The sequence below is a fragment of the Marmota monax genome, unplaced genomic scaffold (assembly GCF_021218885.2).
Source record: "Marmota monax isolate L192 unplaced genomic scaffold, Marmota_monax_Labrador192_F-V1.1 WCK01_AAM20220418_F8-fsc00111, whole genome shotgun sequence".
NCBI classification, from domain to species: Eukaryota; Metazoa; Chordata; class Mammalia; order Rodentia; family Sciuridae; genus Marmota; species Marmota monax.
In genome coordinates, this window is record NW_026695067.1 from 1,729,545 (window position 1) to 1,754,914 (window position 25,370).

General features: G+C 37.5%; 1 protein-coding gene across 35 annotated transcripts in view; it reads right to left on the reverse strand.

Moving 5' to 3' along the window:
- Nrg4 (neuregulin 4) overlaps nt 1-25,370 on the reverse strand; it is a 202,647-nt gene that overhangs the window by 146,090 nt on the left and 31,187 nt on the right. For 29 of the 35 annotated variants that reach the window (XR_009225257.1, XR_009225256.1, XM_058573787.1 and 26 more), the window contains one exon: nt 6,524-6,585. The exons of the other annotated variants lie outside the window; for them this stretch is intronic. The gene's annotated coding sequence lies outside the window, so the exon portion shown is untranslated. The remainder of the gene's footprint in view (nt 1-6,523; nt 6,586-25,370) is intronic. 35 annotated transcript variants of the gene reach the window in all.

Below are 25,370 nucleotides of genomic sequence, written 5' to 3' on the forward strand. Positions count from 1 at the left end.
ATTCCCTAAAGACCTAAAAAGAGCATGCTACAGGGACACTGCTACATCGATGTTCATAGCAGCTCAATTCACAATAGCAAGACTGTGGAACCAACCCAGATGCCCTTCAATAGACGAATGGATTAAAAAAAAATGTGGCATTTATACACAATGGAGTATAACTCTGCATTAAAAAATGACAAAATCATAGAATTTGCAGGGAAATGGATGGCATTAGAGCAGATTATGCTAAGTGAAGCTAGCCAATCCCTAAAAAACAAATGCCAAATGTCTTCTTTGATATAAGGAGAGTAACTAAGAACAAAGTAGGGACAAAGAGCATGAGAAGAAGATTAACATTAAACAGAGATGAGAGGTGGGAGGGAAAGGGAGAGAAAAGGGAAATTGCATGGAAATGGAAGGAGACCCTCAGGGTTATACAAAAGAACATACAAGAGGAAATGAGGGGAAAGGGAAAAATAATACAAGGGGGAGAAATGAAGGTCAGTAGAGTGGGTAGAGAGAGAAGAGGGGAGGGGAGGGGAGGGGGGAGAGTAGAGGATAGGAAAGGTAGCAGAACACGAGAGTCACTAGTATGGCAATATGTAAATCAATGGATGTGTAATTGATGTGATTCTGCAATCTGTATATGCGCTAAAAATGGGAGTTCATAACCCACTTGAAGCAAAGTGTGAAAGATGATATATCACGAACTATGTAATATTTTGAACAACCAACAATAAAAAAATAAATAAATTTAAAAAAATAAAAGTAGAGTTCAAAAGAAAAAAAAACAGATACATGAGGTGGGAGGGAAAGGGAGAGAAAAGGGAAATTGCATGGAAATGGAGGGAGACCCTCATTGTTATACAAAATTACATATAAGAGGTTGTGAGGGGAATGGGAAAATAAACAAGGAGAGAAATGAATTACAGTAGATGGGGTAGAGAGAGAAGATGGGAGGGGAGGGGGGATAGTAGAGGATAGGAAAGGTAGCAGAATACAACAGTTACTAATAGGGCATTATGTAAAAATGTGGATGTGTAACCGATGTGATTCTGCAATCTGTATTTGGGGTAAAATTGGGAGTTCATAACCAACTTGAATCTAATGTATGAAATATGATATGTCAAGAGCTTTGTAATGTTTTGAACAACCAATAAAAAATAAATAAAATTAAAAACAAAGTACCATTTACATTAGCACCCCAGAATATGAAATACTCAGGTATTAATCTAACAAAATATGTATATGATAAAAAGTAAAAATATAAAAAGTGTGTGTGTGTGTGTGTGTGTGTGTGTAATGAAAAGTTAAAAAAATGATGAAAGAAATCAAGGAAGAACTAATGCAGAGATATTCCATGTACATGCAAAGGAAGATTCAATATTATCAAGATCTCAGTTCTTCCAAACTTGATCTAAAGATTCAACACAAGCTCAATCAAAATTCCCAGCCAGTTATTTTTCGGAAATCACCAAACTAATTCTAAATTTTATATGGAGGCAAAAGACCCAGAATAGACAACTCAATAGTGAAAGACAAAAATAAAATCATTGAATTGAAACTTCCCAACTTCAAAACTTACAAGAAAGTAATAAAGACAAGACAAGGACAGTCCTTTCAACAACTAGTGCAGGAATGACTAGACCTCCGTATGCAAAAAGAAAAGAAAAAATAAAACCTAGACACAGACCTTACATTCTTCATAAAAATTCACTGAAAATGCATCACAGACATAATGTAAAATGCACAACAATAATAATTCTATAGTACAGCATAAGATAAAATCAAGATGACCTTGAGTTTGGTGATGAATTTTTAGATGTAACACCAAAAGCATAACCCATGAATAATAATGATAAACAGGACTTCATTAAAATTTAAAATTTATGCTCTAAGAAAGACACTGTCAAGAGAATGAAAAGGCAAAACATTCAAAGGGAAGCCAGGAGAAAATATTTACCACAGACACACCTGATAAAGAACTATTTATCTAAAATGTGTAAAGAATTCTTAAAACTCAATAATAAGGAAACAACCCAATCTTTTTAAATGAGTAAAAGACTTTATTCAAATAGACACATCATCAAAAAAAGATAGACAAATGAAAAATAAGTGCCTGAAAAGATGCTCCACAGCATATGTCATCAGGGAAAATTTAAACAATGAGATTGCACTATAGACCTATTAGAAATAGACAAAATCGGGCTGGGGAGGTGGCTCAAGCAGTGGCGCACTTGCCTGGCATGCGTGCGGCCCAGGTTCGATCCTCAGCACCACATACAAACAAAGATGTTGTGTCCGCCGAAAACTAAAAAGAATAAATATTGGAAGAATTCTCATTCATATTCTCTCTCTCTCTCTCTCTCTCTCTCTCTCTCTCTCTCTCTCTCTCTCTCATCTCTCTCAAAAAATAAAAAGAAATAGACAAAATCCAAAACCCTGGCAACAGCCAATTCTGGGGAAGATGGAGGACCAAAGGAATTTCCACTTGAGAGTGGGAATGCAAGCCTGGCAGTTTCTTACAAAATTAAACATACTCACCCATACAACCCAGTAATTGCACTCCTTGGTATTTACCCAAAGGAGTTGAAAAATTATTCCCACAGAAAAATCTGCACCCAAATATTTATAGCACCTTTATTTATAATTGTCAAAACATGGAAGCAATCAAGACGTCTTTCAGTAGGTAATGTGGAACATCAGACAATGGAATATTATTCAGCAGTAAAAAGAAATAAACTATTAAACCATGAAAAGACAGGGAAGACCCTTAAATACATTTTACTAAATGAAAAAAGAAATCTGAAAAGTCTATAGGCTGTATGATTACAATCAGAAAAGACAAATTAGTGAGAAAAAAAGACAGTAAATGATCAATGGTTGCCATAGGTTAAAGGGAAGGGAGGGATGAATAAGTGGAACAGAGGATATTTAGGAGAGTAAAAGTCTTTTTATGATACTATAATGGGAGGCAAATGTCATTATACATTTGAAAAAACCCATAGAATATACAATGCCAAAGGTGAATACTAATGTAAATTATGGACTTGGATAATCATGTGTCAATGGGATGTTGGTAGCTGTGGGGAGGAATGTGAATATGCAGAGGCAGGAGATTTATAAGAACTCTGTACTTTCCAGCCAATTTTGTTGTGAACCTAAAACTGCTCTTAAAAATAAAGCATATTTTTTTGGGCTGGGGATGCGGCTCAAGTGGTAGCACGCTCGCCTGGCATGCACGGGGCACTGGGTTCGATCCTCCACACCACATAAAAATAAACTAAAGATGTTGTGTCCACTGAAAACTAAAAAATAAATATTAAAAAATTCTCTCTCTCTCTCTTAAAAAAATAAAGCATATTTTTTAAAAAAAGGAAAAAAATTGAAAAGCAGGCGAATTTGAAGAAGAGAGTTATCTTTTTTAAGACATTCTCTTTTTTTCCCCCTCTTTCTTCAAGGCATGATTAATCCTCAACTTATAAGAGGGCTAGAGATATTTGCAACTTTAAAGGGCAATTTCTATATTCTTTCTTGGGGACCCTAAATTATACCAATAAAAACTCATGGATGAAGCACCTAGAGATGATGAAGACCTCCTAGAGTCAACGTTTAGTTTACACTTAAAAGCACTAGGTTTATATCTAGCTGGGCACAGTGGTGCACACCTGTAATCTCTTCCACCAAACAAGATAAATAAATGACTAATAAACCCATGAAAAGATGTTCAAAATCATTCATTATTAGGGGAACTGAAATTAAAACGCTAATAACACACCACTACATACCTATTAGAACAGATATAATAAAAAATACTGATAATACAATGTTGGCAAGGATATACAGAAACTAAGAGCTTGCTACTACTAACAGAAATGTAAGCTGATACAGCCACTTTGGAAAAGTGTGGCAGTTTCTTAAAAATTTAAACATATATTTGTCATACAATGCAGCAATTCTCCTCCTAGCAAATTACCTAGAAGAAATGAAAATATATGTTCAAAGATTAATACACAAATGTTCATAGCAGATTTACTTTTCAAAAATTTAACTTTGGGGATAAACTGAAACTGAAAAAAAAGAGGTTGAGCTAAAATTGCTTCATTAAAGTAAACTCTAAATGATAACTAGAATAAAGGAAAATGATCCTAGCTAAAAAGTTTAAGATGTAAAAAGAAGTGAAGGCAAAAAACAAAACAAAACAAAACAAAAACAAAAACCAACAGTAAATGTCGTGGTATATTTAACTGAGCACTATATAAAAATGATACTATCCTTTGGGTTTAATTAACATACACATAGCATTAAATATCTGAAAACAAAAATACAAAAGCTGGAAGGGATAGATGAAATGAGTCCAAAGGTCCTTTTGTTTTCTGGGAGGAGAGGGAAAGTACTGATTAACATTAAACTTTGGTAAGTGAAGAATTCACATTGGGGCGCACGTCAGCAAGATGGGGGACCAGACACTCCTACAATTCTTGCCTCCAACAAAAACCCCAAAGCAATCAATAAACTACATTTCAACCAAAATAACTAAAGGAAAGCAGTGGAGAATAGCAAAGATGTAGCAGAAATCTTGCAGAGCACAGAAACCCAGGATAGCCATATATAGAAGGGAAGAAACACGCTTTGCCTCTACCAACCCATTCCCCCAGTCAGAGTCAGCCACAAACTAGGTGGGATTTCAACCTGCAGCAGAAAAGGCAAGGCAAAGGACCCCAACAGCCCCATCACCACCACAGACATCAAGTGTCTTCACTACTGTGGGAGTTTCCCTGAGGCCACATTCTGAGCTGCTTCCAGAGAAGGCACTGATACTATGCTCAACTTCCTGCGCTGCTTCTGAGTTTCACCATCTGGGAAACAGAGATACTCCTAGACTATGTCCTGCTCCAAGTGAAAATAGCCATTGCACCTCTTCATCCTGAGGTTCCACGGAACCACTCCCACCAGATAGCACATGATCCCTAAACAGAGCTATTGCCCCTAGGGCAAGCTACACCAGAATTGCTCCATCCTCCTCTCCCAGTTCACTGATGCACTGTGCCCCTATGGCTGAGCTGAAGTGGTACCCATCCCTAAAGAGCCAGAGTCTCAGACTACTAGAGTAGTCATATCCCTAGTGCCAAAGCTGAGGCAGCACACCACTAGCCAGGAATCTCAAGCCACCTGCATGTGGAGCAGACACACTCCCTTGTGTCACAAGTGAGGCAGCAGCCATCCCCTATGAACTCCAAGCCTCTGGCACAGAAGCAGCTTCATCTTTCAGCATAATAGCTAATGCAGGGTCTCAATCACAAGTATCCAGAGGTTCCATAGACCCATGTAGTCACACTTTCTGAAGCCAAGGAGATATGGTGCCTCACATGCCAGGGAATCAGAATCTTGGCTGAACTAGTATGATGTTCTTCCATACTAGCCAGAACTAGACTAGCCCCTAACAGACCAAGCTGCTGAGACACTTCCCTCTGTGGGAAGTGAAGTCATTGCTGTGCTATTTTCCTGTACCCCCAGACATATTGCCATTCCTTGGTCCTTGCTACTGCTGCTCCAAGCCTCACAGAGCTGGGCTACTGCTGTATCTCACTACCCCAGGATCCAGAGTCTCAACTGCAGAGTACCTCATCCTGAAGTGGGAGCTGCCATTGTGGTCTACTGGTTCTGGGTCCCAAATTATAGCTGTTCCCTGGTCCCTAAGGCCTGGGCCTCAGAAACACTTCTTCTTTGGAGCCATGCCAGTTTGTCCTCTTACCACCCAGAATCAGAACCATAACTGTATCCCAGCCCCCTGAGCCTGAGCTGCCATAGTATGCTTCAAAAAAACAAATCCTGGCATAGCAGAACTGCATTCACTCATGTATTGGAGAATGACCCTACAATTCAGGTTATATGGTAGTTTTGCAAGGCCATGATCCTAGGAATCTGGCTCCACAGTCACCATATGCACCTGTGTCCTGAATCCCAGTGCTGTTTGTGGGTGCCTGTGAGATATGTAAGACCCTAACTAAGAGAGATCACCTCATCAAAGACTCTCCACTATGAAGAAGACAAGAACAGGAAGATTCCTAAAGCTCTTGCCCTAAACAACTTTGCAGCCACTATCAGTGCCACAAACATCTGGCACCCACACAGGCTGAGGCAACCAGTCACAGCTAAATTGATGACAACTGAAGAAGCTGCATGGAGGTCATACCACTGTGCCCACATAGAACCAGAACCACTGTACACTGCCCAAACAGCATCCTCAGGCCCATCCCCAGGTAAAAATCTTGAAAACCAGTCTTAAGTTTGAAGAGGTGACAGTAGCAAAAAATTCATTAAGATCAATGCAGGGCCACAAGAACATGAAAAAGCAAGGAAATGTTACAGCACATTATTGGAACATAATAATTTAAAAAAAAAAAAAACAAAAAAAACCTAACCCCAAAGAAATGGAAATGTATTAATCACCTGTAAAATTATTCAAAATTATGATCTTAAGAAAACTTAGCTATATACAAATAGACAATTCAGTGATGTTAGGGAAAAAATTCATTACCTGAATGAGGAATTCAATGGAGATAAATGCCATAAAAGAAGAAGCAAACAGAAATCTTGGAGCTGAAAAAAATAACAAAATTAAAAATACAATCAAAAGCTTTAATAGAAGAATAGGGCAAGCAAAATAAAAGAATCTGTGAACTTGAAGATAGGTCTTTTTGAAATCACTCAGTCAGAGGAAAAAGAAAAGAAATTAAAAGGAGTCAAGACAGCCATCAAGGGACTCATGAGACAACATCAAGTGAACAAATGATTGCATTATGGAAGTCACAGAAGGAAAAAATATAAAAATATGGGGAAAAGGGTTACTTATTTTTTCTTTTTACTTTCATTATACAGGACAGTAGAATGTATTTTGACATATCATATACACATGGAGTATAACTTCCCATTCATGTGGTTGTACATAATGTGGAGTTACACTAGTCATGTATTCATACATGAACATAGGAGAGTTGTGTCCAGTTCATTCTATTGCCTTTCCCATTCTCATCCCCCATTTATTCCCCATATTGTCCCCGTTCAATCCAGTGAACCTCCACTCTTCTCTTCTTGTCTACCCCCTATACCACCACCTATGAGAGTCAGCATCCACATATCAGAGAGAACATTTGGCCTTTGGTTTGGTGGGATTGGATAATTTCACGTAGCATGATAACCTCCAGTTCCATCCATTTCCTGTCAAATGCCATAATTTCATCCCGTTTTATGGCTGAGTAATATTCAATTGTGTATATATACCACATTTTCTTTATCCATTCATCTGTTGAAAGGCACCCAGGTTGGTTCCAAAGCTTGGCTATTGTGAATGGAGTTGCTATGAACATTGATGTGGCCATGTCACTATAATATGTTGATTTTAAGTCCTCTAGGTATGTGCTGAGGAGTCAGATAAATTTTGGTTCCATTCCAAGTTTTCTGAGAAATCTCCATTCTGCTTTTCAGAGGGGTTTCACCAATTTGCAGTCCCACCAGTAATGGACGAGTGTGCCTTTTCCCCACTTCCTCACCAACCCTTATTATAACTTATATTCTTGATAATTGCCTTTCTGATTGCAATGAAATGAAATCTCAGTGTAGCCTTAATTTGCATTTCTCTAATTGCTAGTGATGTTGAACATTTTTTCATATATTTGTTGACCATTTGTATTTCTTCTTCTGTAAAGTGTCTGATCAGTTCCTTTGCCCATTTATTGATGGGATTATTTGTTTTGTTTTTGGTGTTAAGTTTTTTGAGTTCTTTATATATCCTGGAGATTAGTGCTCTATCTAAGGTGCAAGTGACAAAGATTTTTTTCCCATTCTGTAGGCTCTCTCTTAAAGTTGTCCTCTTAAAGTTGTCCCAACTATGGACAACTTTGGTTTAGCTTAAGCCAGTGGGCAAATATGCAGTGGGGACTCAGCCTAAATAAGCTATAACTTGTTTGTTCAGAAGTAAGAAGAAACACACTGGACTGCAGTTGAGACCCATGACCCACCCCATACCTGGCAGATTCCAAAAGTAGAGGTCTGGGAAAGAAGCATCTCAATTTCAAATATCATATCAAGGAGGAACATTTGACTTTTCTTGTTCTTGTGTTTGTCTTTTTTTGGTTCTATTTTGTTTTGTTCTCCCCTGTCAGTGAAATAATGGCAGAAAATGTTCCAAATCATGAGAATGATATGGAGACCCAGATAGTAGAACCATTTTTGTTTTATTCAGCTTTTTCACCACTGTGACCAAAACCTGACAAGAACAATTTAGAAGAGGAAAAATTCATTTGGCACTCATGGTTTCAGAGGTCAGTTCACAGATGGCCAACTCCATTGCTATGGGTCTGAGGTGAGGCAGAACATCATGGTGGAAGAGTGTAGAGCAGGAAAGCACCTCAGGACATGGAATCAGAAAGCAATAATAGAGATCCACTCAATGGGGACAAAGCATAAGCCCCAAAAGCTTATACCCATCTTATAACCCATCTCCTCCAGCCACAGCCTATCTACCTTCAGTTATCATTCAGTTAATCCATATGAGAAGATTAATCTACTAACTGGATTATAACTATCATCCTCTAATCATTTCACCTCTGAATTTTCTTGCATTGTCTCACACATGAGTTCATATCTAAACCTCATATCTAAACCTTGACACACTTAGAACTTCAAACAGACATGACCAGAAAAGAACCTCTCTATAACATATCATAGTTAAAATACCAAAAGTACAGAATAATAAAAGTTATAAGAGAGAAGCATCAATTCACTTATGAAGACGAACCCACAAGAACAGCAGCACATTTCTGAGAACTTCTAAAGGCCAGAAGGAATGGAATGATACATTTCAAGGCCTAAAAAACTGTAAGTGCCAACCTGGATGACAATGTCCAGCAAAGTTATCTTTCAGAATTGAAAAAAGAAATAAAGACCTTCCAAGATAGGCATAAACTAAAAGAATTCATGACCCCTAAATCAGCACTACAGAAGATATTCAAAGGAATCCTATGCCCAGAGGAGGAAGCAAGATAAATACAACCACAAAAGCATAGGAAAGAATAAATTGCACTAGAAGAGTACTTATGCAAATCAAAAATAGGAAGGGACCCTACATTTTTAAATCTCTAAGACTTAACAGCCTCTTCTCTTTACTGATTATTTCAGTAAATCATCAAACCCCTAAGATGAATGAGGGAAAGGGAAAAAAATATAAAATTCTCAAAACAACCAAAAGAAAAACAACAAAATGTAAGGAACTGGAACATTTCAATAATAACCAGGACTGGGGTTGTAACTCAGTGGTAGAGCACTTGCCTAGTATGTGTGAGGCACTGGGTTCAATTCTCAGCACCACATAAAAGCAAATAAAATAAAAGTCTATTGACAACTAAAAAAATATTTAAAAAAATAAGAACTGGGCCTGATGTTTAAATAACAACAACAACAATAACAACAACAACCAAGAGTGTAAATGGTCTGCATTCCCCAATTAAAAGACACAGACTGCCAGACACAATAGTGCACACCTGTAATCCCAAGTTACAATAACATAGGCCAATAATCTTCATGAGCACAGATGCAAAAATCCTCAATAAGATATTTATAAATTGAATTCAACATCAATGAAAAAGATCATACACCATGTTGAAAATGGCTTCATTCCAGGAATATAAAGTTGATTCAAGAAGCATAAATCAATAATGTAATATACCACATAAACTGCATCATCTCAATAGATGCTAGAAGAACCTTCAATAATTCCACATCCCTTCATGATAAAAATCCTGATAAACTAGGATCATACCTCAACATAATAAGGCTACCCACAACAAATCCATTGCCAACATCATACTGAATGCGGGGGGGGAGGGGGAGGAAGTAAAGTATTTCCTCTAAAATCAGGAATAAGACAAGGGTGTCCATTCTTACCATTTGTCTATTCCTATATAGTGTTGGAAACTTTGGCCACAGCAATCAAGCAAAAGAAAGAAATAAAAGTAATACAAACAGGAGACGAGGAAGATACAGCATCCCTGTTTGCAGATGATATTGTTCTACACTCAGAAAACCCAAAGAGTCCACAATAATCTCTTAAAATTAATAAATTCAGCAAAGTAGCATGATACAAAAATCAACATATAAAAACATATAGGTAGCTTTCCTATATACCAACAATTATTTTGCTGAGAAAGAAATCAGGAAAACAGGGCTGGAGGTGTAGCTCAGTTGTAGAGCACTTGCCTAGTATGTATAAGGAATAAGGCCCTGGGCTCAATCCCCAGCACCACACACACACACACACATATATATCAAAAAAAGATTAAAAAATAAGAAGGAAAACAATCCCATTCATAATAGACTCATGTGTGTGTGTGAGCGTGTGTGTACACACACACACACACATCTATGAATAAACAACTAAAAAGGTGAAAGACATCCACAATGAAAATTATAAACACAGTAAAAAGAAGTTGAATAAAACACTAGAAGATGGAAAGATATCTCATATTCATGGATTGGGAGAATTAATATTGTTAAAATGGCCATACTACCAAAAGTGATATACAGATTCATTGCAATTCCCATCAAAATGCCAGTGAAATCCTTTTTTTAATTTCCAATGACATCCTTAATAGAACTAGCTAGAAAAAAAAAAACTCTGAAATTCACTTGGAAACACAAAAGACACTGAATTGACAAAGCAATTCTAGCAAACAGAACAATTCTGGAGATATCACAATACCTGATTTCAAAATATACTATAGAATAATGGTAACAAAACCAGTATGGTATTGGCATATAAAACAGACATGTAGACCAATGGAATAGAATAGGGAACCCAGGAATAAACCTATGCATTCTACAGCCATGTGATTTTTGATAAAAGAGACAAAAACAAAAATTGGAGAAATGATAGCCTCTTCAGCAAATGGTGTTGGAAAAATAGGACTTCTACCTGTAGAAGACTGGAATTAGATCACTATCTCTCACCCTATACAAAAGTCAAGTAAAAATAAATCAAAGACCTTAATGTAATATCTGAAACCTTGAAACCACTAGAGGAAAATATAGGGGAAACACTTTGAGATATAAGTATAGGCAATGATTTCCTGAAGAGGCCTCAAGTAGCTCAGGAAACAAAAGCAAGAATCAGCAAATGGGATTACATCAAATTAATAACCTTGTACAGAGCAAAAGAAAAAAAAATCAAGAGTGAAGAGATGGCCTCCCGAATGGGAGAAAATCTTTGCCAGCTACTCATCTGACAGAGGATTAAAATCCAGAATATATAAAGAACCCAAAAATGGTACACCAAAAGGACAGGTAATCTAATCAACAGATGGCAAATGAGCTGAACAGACACTTCTCAAAAGAAGAAGTAAAAATGTGCCTGGCATGGTGACACATGCCTGTAATCCCAGCAGCTCAGGAGGCTAAGGCAGGAGGATTCCAAGTCCAAAGTAAGGCTCAGCAATTTAGCAAGATCCTGACTCAAGGGGAAAAAAAAAGAATTCAAGATGGCAGTTTAGAGGAAGACTGCATTGCTAATTGCTCCATGGCTCAAAATTCAAGTGGGGGTGGGGGGTGGGGTGGGGAGAATAGCTGGGATTCAAGTAGTGTGAATACTATTTCTCTGTGAGTTATTAGAAGACCCCCAACAGCTGCTTCTGCACAGGAATCACAGCTTCTGTGCTTGTGCAGGTCTTCAGGCCTCAGCGTCAGGGCAAACTCCAGGCCATTCGCCCACGCAGGACCTCTGGGTGCCTGAGCAGGACCACCAGCATCAGCACCCCCACAGGACACCCAGTCGCTGCCCACGATCATGACCTCTTCTGCCACTCCAGAGTGAACCCCCATCTACCAACATGGGGCTTCCCTGGTGGCCTCCATCTTGGGACACTGTAACCATTGCCATAGTCCCCTACATGTGGTAGCCTGCCATGGGGACAATGCACAGGGTCTGGAGATAGTCGCCAGCCACAACACTGCACACCAAAGAGCTGCATCTCTGATCACACCACCCAATGCCACCACCTGGCCCCACCCTACCCGACACCCCACTACTGAAAGCAGCCACCTCCCTCTTGGGATACCTTTGTCGCCATCTTTAGTTGGGGCAACTCCCAGCTTGGGACATTGGCTGGGGCTTAGAAGCAAAATCAAGGTACCTGTAGTCCCCAACTTCCTCTTCTCCCTGGCAGCCACTAACCCAGCACAGTGCTTGCTTCTATGCAGCTAGTCTGTACCTCACAAATGCGGGTCCTGAACTGCCCAATACAAAACCAGCTCTCTGCCACAGTTGGGCAGCTCTCAAACCTTCTTGACTGGGAAGTAGAAAGGGAGAGGGTGAGTGAGATAGTTTAGAAACTAAATTCGAGACCAGGAATTGTGAGGTTTACAGGTGATATAAGGAGAAAAATAAGACCAGGCACCAATATCACACAAGCAGGGCCCAAAGGAAATCCTTGGGGTGCATTCCCCCATCAGGGAGCACATGCTATACCCCACCTGCAGGAGCTCCGCCCCCAAGACCAACCCTCCCTCCCTAATAACCTTCACCATCCTGAGGGTGGAGATACCAGCAAACAATAGACAACCCCACCTGATGGATGAGAAGGAAAGCAGGAAAGACACTGATCTCCAACAAAAATAATCCTTGTATCTTCCTTGGAGATTTTTTTTTCCTCTTTTCTCTCTCTCTGTCTTCTCGTGCCCTCACTTCCTAACATTTGTGAAACCAAGTACTTTTCATGAATTAGGCTACTGAGGACTAGGATGTCTGAATAGTATATTATAGTTGTGTTGTATATTCTTTTATTTCCTATTTTTCTTAATATTTATGTTTGTTTTTTGTACTCTCTCTATTGTTTTTCCACTTACTTATCTCCCCAAAATAACTTTCTCTGTCTTCTCCTCCTACTAACCAACTTCTTTAGATTCCTCTTTCAAGCTTTCTAAGATCCAATAACTATATCTTCACCTCCTACATCCTTAACATCTCATCCTATACCTCCCCCCTGGCTCTTTGCCCATCATCAGAAACTGCAGACCCCTTTGCAGACCTGCTGTTTATATTGTAGATAATAATTGAACTCACCATTTCTGTATATTGTGACAAAACTGTAAACTTCTTAATAGCAGCTACTTGGTTTAAGGCTGTATATTATTTGTATTAGGATCTGTTAACATTGTTCTCCCCCTTAAAGGAGAGGTACTGGAACCCTGCAGGGACACTATAAGCCTTTAGGGTAAAAACTGTAATGCTTTGGATCCACACTGCTAGAAGGGAAGACACATGAACAACATGAAAAAATAAGGGAAGAAAGTGCCCCAAACAAACCAAGATACCACATTATTAGAATCCATGGCCTGTACAACAGAAGAGTGACAAAAAAGGAATTCAGGATGTACATAATTAAAGTGTTCTGTGAATTAAAGGATGATATAAGAGAGAAAATACAGGCAACAAAAGATCATTTCAAAAAAGAGCTACATAAGCAAATACAGGAAGCAAAAGATTACTTCAATAAGAAAATAAAGGTTCTGGGGGAAAAAAAACAGAAATCCTTGAAATGAAAGAAATAATAAACCAAATTAAAAACTCAATGGAAAGCACTACCAACAAATTAGATGACTTGGAAGACAGGACCTCAGACAATGAAGACAAAATATATAATCTTGAAAAGAATGTTGACCACACAGTTAAGACGGTAAGAAACCATGAGCAGAATATTCAAGAATAATGGAATAACATAAAAAAAGACAAAATTTAAGAATTATTGGGATAGAGGAAAGCATAGAGTTCCAAACCAAAGGAATGAACAGTCTATTCAATGAAATAATATCAAAATTTTGCAAACATGAAGAATGAATTGGAAAATCAAATATAAGAGGCTTACAGGACATAAAATGTACAAAGTCATGACAGAACCACACCAAGGTACATTATAATGCAAATCTTTATTATAATGTGCATACAGAATAAGGAGAGAATTTTAAAAGCCATAAGAGAAAGGAATCAGATTACATATAGGAGGAAACCAATTAGAATATCTGCAGATTTTTTAACCCAGACCCTGAAAGCTAGAAGATCCTGGAACAACATATACCGAGATCTGAAAAAAAAATGGATGCCAACCAAGAATCTTATGTCCAGCAAAATTAAGCTTTAGATTTGATGATGAAATAAAAACCTTCTATGATAAACAAAAGTTAAAAGAATTTACAACTAGAAAGCCTGCACTAAAGAACATCCACAGCAAAATAGTCCATGAGGAGGAAATGAAACACAATAATGAAAATTAGCAAAGGGAGGTATTACACTAAAGGAAAAACCAATCAAAGGAGAAACCAAGTCAAGTTAAATACCAAAAAATAAACAAAAATGACCAGAAGTACAAACCATGTCTCAATAATAACCTGAATGTTAATGGCCTAAACTCACCAATCAAAAGACATAGACTGCCAGATTGGATTTTAAAAAAGACCCAACAATAAACTGCCTTCAAGAGACTCATCTCATAGGAAAAGACATGCACAGACTGACATGGACTGTATAAACAAGCAGGGTTTCCATCCTCATATCAAATAAAGTAGACTTCAAGCCGAAGTTAATCAAAAGGGATAAAAAAGGACATTTCATACTGCTTAAGGGAACCACATATCAACAAGATGTAACAATTATAAATATATATGCCCCAAACCATGGAGCATCTACATTCATCAAACAAACTCTTCTCAAGTTCAAAAGTCAAATAAACCACAAAATAATAATTCTGGGTGACTTTGACACATCTCTTTCACCACTGGATAGATCATCCAAACAAGAGCTAAACAAAGAAACTATAGAACTCAATAATACAATCACTAGCTTAGTCTTAACAGACATATATAGGATATTTCATCCATCAACAAATGAATACACTTTCTTCTCAGCAGCACATGGAAACTTCTCTAAAATACACAAAGCCATAAAGCAACTCTTAGTAAATACAAAAAAGTAGAGATACTACCCTGCATTTTATCAGATCATAATGGAATAAAATTAGAAATCAATGATAAAATAAAAAATAGAAGCTACTCCAACACCTAGAGACTAAATAATATACTACTGAATAAACAACGGGTTGCAAAAGACATCAAAGATAAGATTTAAAAATTCTTAGAGATAAATGAGAACACTGATACAACATATAAAAATCTCTGGGACACTATGAAGGCAGTAGTAAAAGGAAGTTCATTGCATAGAGTTCATTCCTTAAAAAAAGAAAAAGTCAACAAATAAATGACCTAACACTACATCTCAAAGCCCTAGAAAAAGAAGAACAAACCAACACCAAAATCAATAGAAGACAGGAAATAATTAAAATCAAAGCTGAAATCAATGAAATAGAAACAATGGGAAAAAATGACAAAACAAAAAGTTGGTTCTTTAAAAAAAATAAATAAAATTGACAGACCCTTAGTCATGCTAACAAACAGAAGGAGAGAGAAAACTCAAATTACTAACATACATGATGAAAAAGGAAATATCAATATCATAACAGATGCTACAGAAATACAGAAGATAACCAGAAATTATTTTGAAAATTTGCACTCCAATAAAATAGAAAATATTGAAAGCATCAACAAATTTCTAGTCATATGATTTGCCCAAATGGAATCAGGATGATATACACAAGATTAACAGATCTATTTCAAGCAATGAAACAGAAGACACTATTAGAAGCCTACCAACCAAGAAAAGCACAGGACCAGATGGATACACAGCTGAGTTCTATAAGACCTTCAAAGAAGAACTAATTACCAATACTCCTCAAATTATTACATGAAATAGAAAAAGAGGGAACACTTCCAAACTCATTATATGAGGTCAATATCATCTTGATTCCAAAACCAGACAAAGACACAACAAGGAAAGAAAACTTTAGACCAATATCTCTAATGTGCAAAAATTCTGGCAAATCAAATACAAAAAAAATATTAAAAAGATAGTGCACCACAATCAAGTGGTGTTCATCCCAGGGATTCAAAGTTGGTTCAACACTCAGAAATCAATAAATGTAATTCATCACATCAATAGACTTAAAGAAAAGAATCAGATGATTATCTCAATAGATGCAGAAAAAGTGTTTGACAAAATACAGCTCCGCTTCATGTTCAAAACACTAGAAAAACTAGGGATAACAGGAACATATCTTAACACTGTAAAAACTATCTAAGCCCCAGGCTAACATCATTCTAACTGGAGAAAAATTCAAAGCATTCCCTCTAAAAACTGGAACAAGACAGGGATGCCCTCTTTTACCATTTCTATTTAACATAGTTCTTGAAACTCTATCCAGAGCATTTAGAGAGATGAAAGAAATTAAAGGGACATGAATAGGAAAAGAAGAACTCAAACTATCACTATTTGCCAATGACATGATTCTACACCTAGAGGATCCAAAAAATTCCACCAGAAAACTTCTAGAACTAATAAATGAATTCAGCAAAGTAGCATGATATAAAAATCAACACCCATAAATTAAAGGCATTTCTGTACATCAGTGACAAATCCTCTGAAAAAGAAACTAGGACAACTACCTCATTTACAATATCCTCAAAAAAATAAATAAAATACCTGGGAATCAGCTTAATGAAAGTGTAAGACATCTACAATGAAAACTATAGAACATGAAAGAAAAAAATTAAAGAAGACCTAAGAAGATGGAAAAATTTCCCTTGTTCTTGAATAAGTAGAATTAATATTGTCAAAATGACTACCAAAAGCACTATACAGATTTAATGCAATTCCAATCAAAATCCAATGACATTCTTCATAGAAATAGAAAAAGCAGCCATAAAATTCATCTGGAAAAAAAAGAGACCCAGAATAGTTAAAGCAATCCTTAGCAAGAAGAGTGAAGCAGGTGGCATCACTATACCAGATCTTAAACTATACTACAGAGCAATAGTAACAAAAAACAGCATGTTAATGGCAACAAAACAGACTGGTTAAACCAATGGTACAGAATAGAGGACACAAAGACATAAATACAGTTATCTCATATTAGACAAAGGTGCCAAAAACATATCTTAGAGAAAAGACAGCCTCTTCCACAAACAATGCTGGGAAAACTGGAAATCCAGATGCAGCAAAATGAAATTAATTGCCTATCTCTTACTATGCACAAAACTTAACTCAAAGTGGATCAAGGACCTAAGAATTAAACCAGAGACCTTGCTCCTAATAGAAGAAAATGGAGGCCCAAATCTTCATCATGTTGGATTAGGCACTAACTTCCTTAATAAGACTCCTATAGCGCAAGAAATAAAATTAAGGATGAATAAATGGGATGGATTCAAACTAAAAAGCTTCTTCTCAACAAAAGAAACAATCAGTGAGCCTACAGAATGGGAGCAAATTTTTACCACACACACATCAGATAGAGCACTAATCTCTAGTCTCTAGGATATATAAAGAACTCAAATATCATTTTTTTAGGGAGAGAAAGAGAAAGAGAGAGAGAGAAACTTTTTAATATTTATTTTTTAGTTTCGGCGGACACAACATCTTTATGTGATGCTGAGGATCGAACCCAGCGCCCCACACTTGCCAGGCGAGCGCGCTACCGCTTGAGCCACATCCCCAGCCCAAGAACTCAAATATCTTAACATCAAAAATAATAATAATAATAATAACCCAATCAATAAATGGGCTATAGAGTGGAACAGATACCTCTCAGAAGATGATATATAATCAATCAATAAATATATGAAAAAAAGTTCAACATCTCTAGCAATGAGAGAAATGCAAATCAAAACTACTCTTAAGATTTCATCTCATTCCAGTCAGAATGGCAACTATTAAGAACACAAACAACAATAAGTATTGGCGAGAATGTGGGGGGAAAGGCACACTCATACATTGCTGGTGGGACTGCAAATTGGTGCAGCCAATATGGAAAGCAGTATGGAGATTCCTTGGAAAACTTGGAACCACCATTTGACCCAGCTATCCCTCTCCTCTGTCTATACCCAAAGGACTTAAAAACAGCATACTACAGGGACACAGCCACATCAATGTTTATAGCAGCACAATTCACAATAGCTAAATTGTGGAACCAACCTAGATGCACTTCAGTAGACAAATGGATAAAAAAATGTGGTGTATATATATACACAATGGAATATTACTCAGCATTAAAAGAGAATAAAATCATGGCATCTTCAGATAAATAAATGGAGTTGGAGACTATCATGCTAAGTGAAGTACGCCAATCCCCAAAAACCATTTTTTCAAGTGTGTGTATGTTTTCTCTGATATGTGAATGCTGATATATAATGGGGATATGGAGGGGAGCATGGGAGTAAGGGAGGAACTTTACATAAGGCAAAGGGGAGGGAGTGGTAGGGAGCGGGCATGGGGGTAGGAAAGATGGCGGAATGAAAAAGATATCAATATCCGAAGTATATGTATGAAGACACGAATGGTGTGACACTACTTTGTGTAAAACCAGAGACACAAAAAATTGTGCTATATATACTATGATTTGAAATGCATTCTGCTGCCATGTATAACAAATTAGAATAAATAAATAATTTTTTAAAAAACTTCAAGCAGCGGAAATATTGATCCTCGTTAAGGTGGGTGATAGAGGGATTTCACTAAAATTCAATATTGTCTAGTCAGAGTGTCTGAGAGACTTGCAAAATTGGGTATATTAAACAAAGGAGAAAGAGTACTTTAGAGTCAAACTGGTTATAGCTCCAGTAGCTGAGGCAGCACTGGTTCACCATAGAGGGAGGGAAAACATAAGGAGAAACACAGATTTGGCACAGAAAAAGCAGAAATCAGAAAAGAGGCCATAACTTAACTGATCCAATTTAGTTGCACTGTGTACTGGTGCTTGAAAAGTACTCTGCATTTCCCAGCTGGCTACAGAGAGCTAAGGCAGAGCCATCACAAGGTAGTCACACTGCAGCAGCCACTGTGGGAGCTAGGAGATCAGTCACATTGTGCTGGGAGCCATTAGCCAAGTAGGTATGACAATTTCCTTGCCAGCGTACCCCATGTTGCAGTGACATTGAATGTAGGTGACCTTGCTCAAGGACCAGGGCAGATTAGGGTGTTCCCGGTTTAAGATAATCGGGTTTAGGGCGTTCCCAGTTTAGGTTCCAGGGTTAAGGTTTAAGATTATTCCTGCTGGGAATAGGGCGTATCCTGCTGCCTGAGTTCCCCTTGAGTTCTCACGGGATTCAGACAGTATATTTTTGGGAGATAGAAGCCCAGTGGGAGTGGATTTGGGCAGAGAAAGTGATTTGGGCAGAGAACGTGGATTTCCCCAGAACGTGATTGTAGACGGCTGGTGTGAGTTCGGGAATAAAGAGTTGCTGTTTGAATCTACAAGCTGTGTGGTGGCTCGTGATTGTGTGCCCAGCCAGACTGCGGCATTTGTGCCCAGCCAGACTGTGGCATTTGGTGGCCCATACGGGGAACGTCTAAAGCTTGGAGGTAAGTGAAATTGCTCGTCCCTGAGGAAGAGCAAAAGAATGGGTGACCATTTCAAAAAAAAACAGTGTGTTCTTGTTTTGATTTATCTTGTTTTTGTTTCAAGCTGCCTATCCCTAGAAATTTCTCAGGCAAACTGGAAAAAATGGTTGACTAAAGGTTGGAAGTTTGTCGGCCCTGAGGAAGAGAAAATTGATACAATGATTTTTTATTCCGTTTTTGTTTCATTCAGTTTCGGTTTTGTTTTGTGTTATCTTATTGGGTTGTGTTATCTTTATAGTAGATTAGAAATTAGTAAAAAACAAACCGAAAAGATGTTAAGTAAATTGTTAGAGGTTCAGACCATGGAGAAAGACATTTTAGATCAAGGAAAAGAGAAGGTCTCTCGAGCTAGTCAGACAGAGGAAGAAAATTTAAAGGAAAAGGGGTTGTTAGGAAAAAGGCCACAACAGGAGGCTGTTACTAACTCCGTTTTATCACAAGAGGGCGTAATTCAACCAACAGCCCCACCGATGGAGACAGCTGAGTGGCCCTCAAACCCCATAGTTGATAAATGGGATCCTGAGACAGGACCTCAAAGATTAGCATGCCCCGTACTTGAACAGGTAGGAGGACAGCGAATTCACCGTGCTTTAGATTTTAAAACAGTGAAGCAGTTAAAGGAGGCTGTAACAACCTATGGTCCCCAAGCTCCCTTCACGGTAAGCATGGTCGAGTCCATTACTAACTTGGACATGACGCCAGCAGATTGGGCTAGCATATGTAAATCTGTACTAAATGGAGGACAATATTTGTTATGGAAGGTTGCCAATGAGGAATTTTGCACGGAGACAGCTAGGCGAAATGCAGCAGCCGGTTACCCTCAAAGAAATCTAGATATGTTGTTAGGAAAAGGACCTTATGAGGGTCAACGGCAACAAATTGAATATGATCCTGCTATATATGCACAAATTGCTGCAGACGCAGTTAGGGCATGGAAGACTTTACAAGGACATGGAGACTTACAAGGTCAGCTATCTAAGGTAACACAGAGAGCTAATGAACCTTACGCTGACTTTGTAGATAGGCTAATTCAAACGGCTGCCAAAATTTTTGGGGATACAGAACAAGCAATGCCATTAATAAAACAACCGGCTTATGACCAAGCAAATCGTTGCTGCAGAGAGGTTATTAGACCATGGAGACATGAAGATTTAAACACATAAATTATGTAGAGATATTAATGAACAAGGGCAAGTCTTGGCAGCTACAGTACAACAGGCTTTAGATGCCAGGCCAAAAACATGCTATGATTGTGAACAAACAGGACATTTTAAAAGGAATTGCCCCATAGGAGGAGGGTTTAACAAAAGTAGGTATCAAAGGAATAGAATACCGGGTATTTGCCCATGATGCCATAGAGGGAGACATTGGGCTAATGAATGCCGTTCTCAAACCACCATAGAGGGTACTCCCTTATCAAAAAACGGACAAAGACCAGGTATTTATCCACGATATCGTGGAGAAATGCATCAGGCTCCATTGCAAAAAAACGGACTGGGGGGCCCAATGCTCCGGGGCCCACAACCACAAATCTACGGGGCAGTGGAGGAACCCAGCAACACCATCAGGGTAGTGCCCAGGACACATTGTCCATTAAATCCCTCATCAGACAAACCCGAGGGAGCGCAGGGTTGGACATCTGCGCCTCTGCCAGAGCAGTATTAACTCCAGAGATGGGAGCTCAAATCATTCCCACAGGAGTAAAAGGACCTCTTCCCCAAGGAACAGTAGGCTTATTATTGGGACGTAGTTCATCTACATTAAAAGGACTTATGATAAGTCCTGGGGTAATTGATCCCGATTATGTAGGTGAAATAAAAATTATAGCTAGTTCTCCAAGAGGTATATCAGTAATTTCACCTGGAGATAGAATAGCACAGTTGTTAATAATACCCAGCCTACATAATAAATTTCCTAGTCATAGTGTAGAAAGAGGTTCCAGGGGATTAGGCTCCACAGGTGTAGATTGGGCTATGTTGTCTTTAAATTTAGATTCTCGCCCAATGCTAAAACTAAATATTCAAGGTCATGAGTTTAATGGCCTACTGGACACAGGAGCTGACCTTAGCATCATATCTCGTCAAGAATGGCCAAAACATTGGCCATTACAACAAGCCACTCAAACGCTTCGAGGCCTAGGAGTGGCGACTAATCCCCATAGAAGTTCTATGATATTAGATTGGAAGGATCCTGAAGGATGTGAAGGAACTATACAGCCATATGTATTGGATCATCTTCCTATAAATTTATGGGGACGAGATGTCCTAGATCAATTAGGTTTGATGTTAACAAATAACATCAATCCTAATGCGCCCACTACTAGGGCTAGACAAGGCTTTAGGAAAAAAAAAAGATTAGGAAAACAAGGGCAAGGTATAGCAGCACCAGTACAAATAGATCAAGGAACAGACAGACATGGGTTGGATTTTCAGAAAGGGCTGCTGAGACAATCAAAATTACTTGGAAATCAGAAAGACCAGTGTGGGTTCCTCAGTGGCCCCTGACTAAAGAAAAGATACAAGTAGCCCATGATCTGGTCAAACAACAATTAGCGGAAGGACATATACAACCTTCCATATCTCCCCATAATACTCCCATTTTTGTCATCAAAAAGAAATATGGTAAATGGAGATTATTGCAAGATTTAAGAGCCATTAATAATGAGATGGTTATTATGGGACCTGCTCAATCAGGGATTCCTCAATTGTCTGCTTTGCCAAAAACTTGGCATGTTTTAGCTATAGATATTAAAGATTGTTTTTTTTCAATTCCAATTCATCCTGAGGATAGTCCACGTTTTGCATTTACTATCCCTGCACTGAATCATGAAGGTCCTGATCAGAGATATGAATGGAAAGTACTCTCTCAAGGGATGGCTAACAGCCCAACTATGTGTCAAATTTATGTTAACAAAGTAATCCAGCCACTTAGAAATCAAAATCCTGAACTACAAATATTTAACTATATGGATGATGTATTATTAGCACACAAAGCTAAAAACACATTGCTAGAATGTTATGCCACACTTACAAACTTATTAAAAAATTATAATCTAGAGATAGCAATAGATAAAGTACAATTAAATTTTCCAATTAATTATTTAGGAGTTCTATTATCCTCAACCATGGTCCGTCCACCAAAAATTCAAATACGAGTAGATCAACTCAAATCACTTAACGACTTTCAAAAGTTATTGGGAGACATAAATTGGATAAGGCCTTATCTAGGTATACCAACAGGAGAGTTGGGACCTTTATTTGATATTCTAAAAGGTCCATCAGATCCAAATTCACCCCGCATGTTAACTCCTAAAGCAAGAAAGGCATTAAAAATTATTGAAATATATATGGAAAACATACATTTGGATAGAATTGATATAAGTTTGCCTTTATTATTTATTGTACTACCAACAAAAAATATTCCTACAGGAGTATTTTGGCAAGAAGGTCCATTATTGTGGATACATTTATCTTATTCTCCTAACACTATTCTTACTAGGTATCCTGAGGCTGTAGGACAATTAATACTCAAAGGAATAAAAGCAGCGAAGGGAGTGTTTGGAATTTCTCCCAATAAAATTATTACTCCATATACTATGGATCAAATTGATGAGTTAGCTAATGAGTTAAATACTTGGGCAATAATCATGTGTAAATCTAATGTTTCATTTGATAATCATTTACCATCTAATCTTTTGTTGTCTTTTTGGTCTAAGCATCCTGTAGTTTTTCCTAAAACGACAAGAAAAACACCTATCATGAATGCACCAAATATATTCACTGATGGGTCTAATAATGGTACAGCAGCAGTAGTTACCCCTGATCAAACTTTTACATTTTTAGTACCCAAACAATCAGCTCAAAAGGTAGAGCTTAATGCAGTTTTACAAGCTTTTTTGATGTTTAAAGATTCTGTATTTAATTTATTTTCTGATAGTCAGTATGTAGTTAATGCTATAGTATCTCTTGAAGATGCTGGTAGGATTTCCCCTTCTTCTACTGTTTTCTCTTTGTTTTCCACTATACAAAGTCTAATCTGGGACAGAAAAGATCCATTCTTCATAGGACATATTAGGGCACATACAGGATTGCCTGGAGCCCTTAGTTTAGGCAATGATTTAGCAGATAAAACTACACATGACTTACATATTTTCTCTACATTTGAAGAAGCTACAAATTTTCATAAAAGGTTCCCTGTTAATGCTAATACTTTACAAAAGTGTTTTAAAATAACTAAGGAACAAGCCAGACATATAATAAAACAATGTCAAAATTGTGTGACATTTTTACCACAAGTTAATCTTGGAGTCAATCCTAGAGGACTGATACCTAACCATATTTGGCAGATGGACGTCACACACTTGCCAGAATTTGGAAAATTAAAATATTTACATGTTACAGTCGATACTTCTTCCGGATTTTTGATGGGCTCCCTTCATGCCGGAGAAAAAACTAAAGATGTTATAGCTCATTGCTTACAAAATTTTGCCACTGTGGGCGTTCCTAAACAGTTAAAAACCGATAATGGTCCTGGCTATACCTCTACCTCTTTTAAACAATTTTGCTCATCATTTGGTATTACTCATATAACAGGAATCCCATACAATCCACAGGGACAAGGCATAGTTGAAAGAGCTCATCAAATTAATAAAACATACTTATTAAAGCAAAAAGAGGGAATTGGAAGGGGGTATATATCCCCCAAAGATAAACTTAAAATAACGCTTTTTACTCTAAACTTTTTAAATTTGGATTCATCAGGACTTAGTGCTGCGGAAAGGCATATGTATCCAAAAAATGTACATAAGCCTAAAGTACTTTGGAAAGATATTCTAACAGGACAATGGAAAGGTCCTGACCCAGTGATTGTCTGGAGTCGGGGGTCTGTTTGTGTTTTTCCACAGGGAGAACAGCAGCCGATTTGGATTCCAGAGAGATTAACTAAAACAATTTCTACAGATCTAAAAGAAGATGATTTGACTCAAATCCATAACAGCTGATATCCAGAACTCCAGCTTGGCCATTCTTACATCTGCGACAGTGATTAACCAGGATGCTTTTTTCAATAGCTATTTTATTATTGCATTTTTCCACATCATAAGGTTCTATTTTTATTTTTTGAGCTCATACAAACCTAGGTTAATGTTTTTCTGATCAGTTTTATTTATTGACTGTGGAGTTTTTAAACATTGCAATGGAGATTTCACCCAGGTAAAGCTACAAGGCCTTTACTATTTTCTTATGTGTTGTACGTTTGTGTACACTCTTGTGTTTTGTGTTGTATGTCTGTATGTGCGTATGTCCATATTTCTTATATGAGGAGCGCTCATGAAAAAATGGATCCGAATTATTATTATTTTTTTTATTCACGTGATTTAAATGGTTTAATTTAAATTAGGTAAACAGCTGTTAAGGATTGTTTTTAAAGGTGGTTAACAGATCTGTTTGTTTACTAATTTAAATTAGGTAAAAAGCTGTTAAGGATTGTTTTTAAAGTAGGTTAACAGATCTGTTTGTTTACTTTCACCTTTCCTTTTCATTATATTTAATAATTCTTTTCAGGATAATGTCTTTTTAGCATCATTGCCAGAATTCCTATCTTCATCCCAGTGCCGGTGAAGACAAAGATAAAACCAAACTACAGCTTCTATGATAGCTATCACAGTAAACTGTATAAACTGATGCATCAATGAATATAACTCAACAAGTAATGCTCAATCAAGGAGTTAACTTACTTTGGGAGGAAACGGATTTTGGGAGGAAATGGACATATTGATAGATTCCTCCGCTTTGAACTGCTTGCAGAACTTGCCTGGACTATGTAACTATCGTTTGGT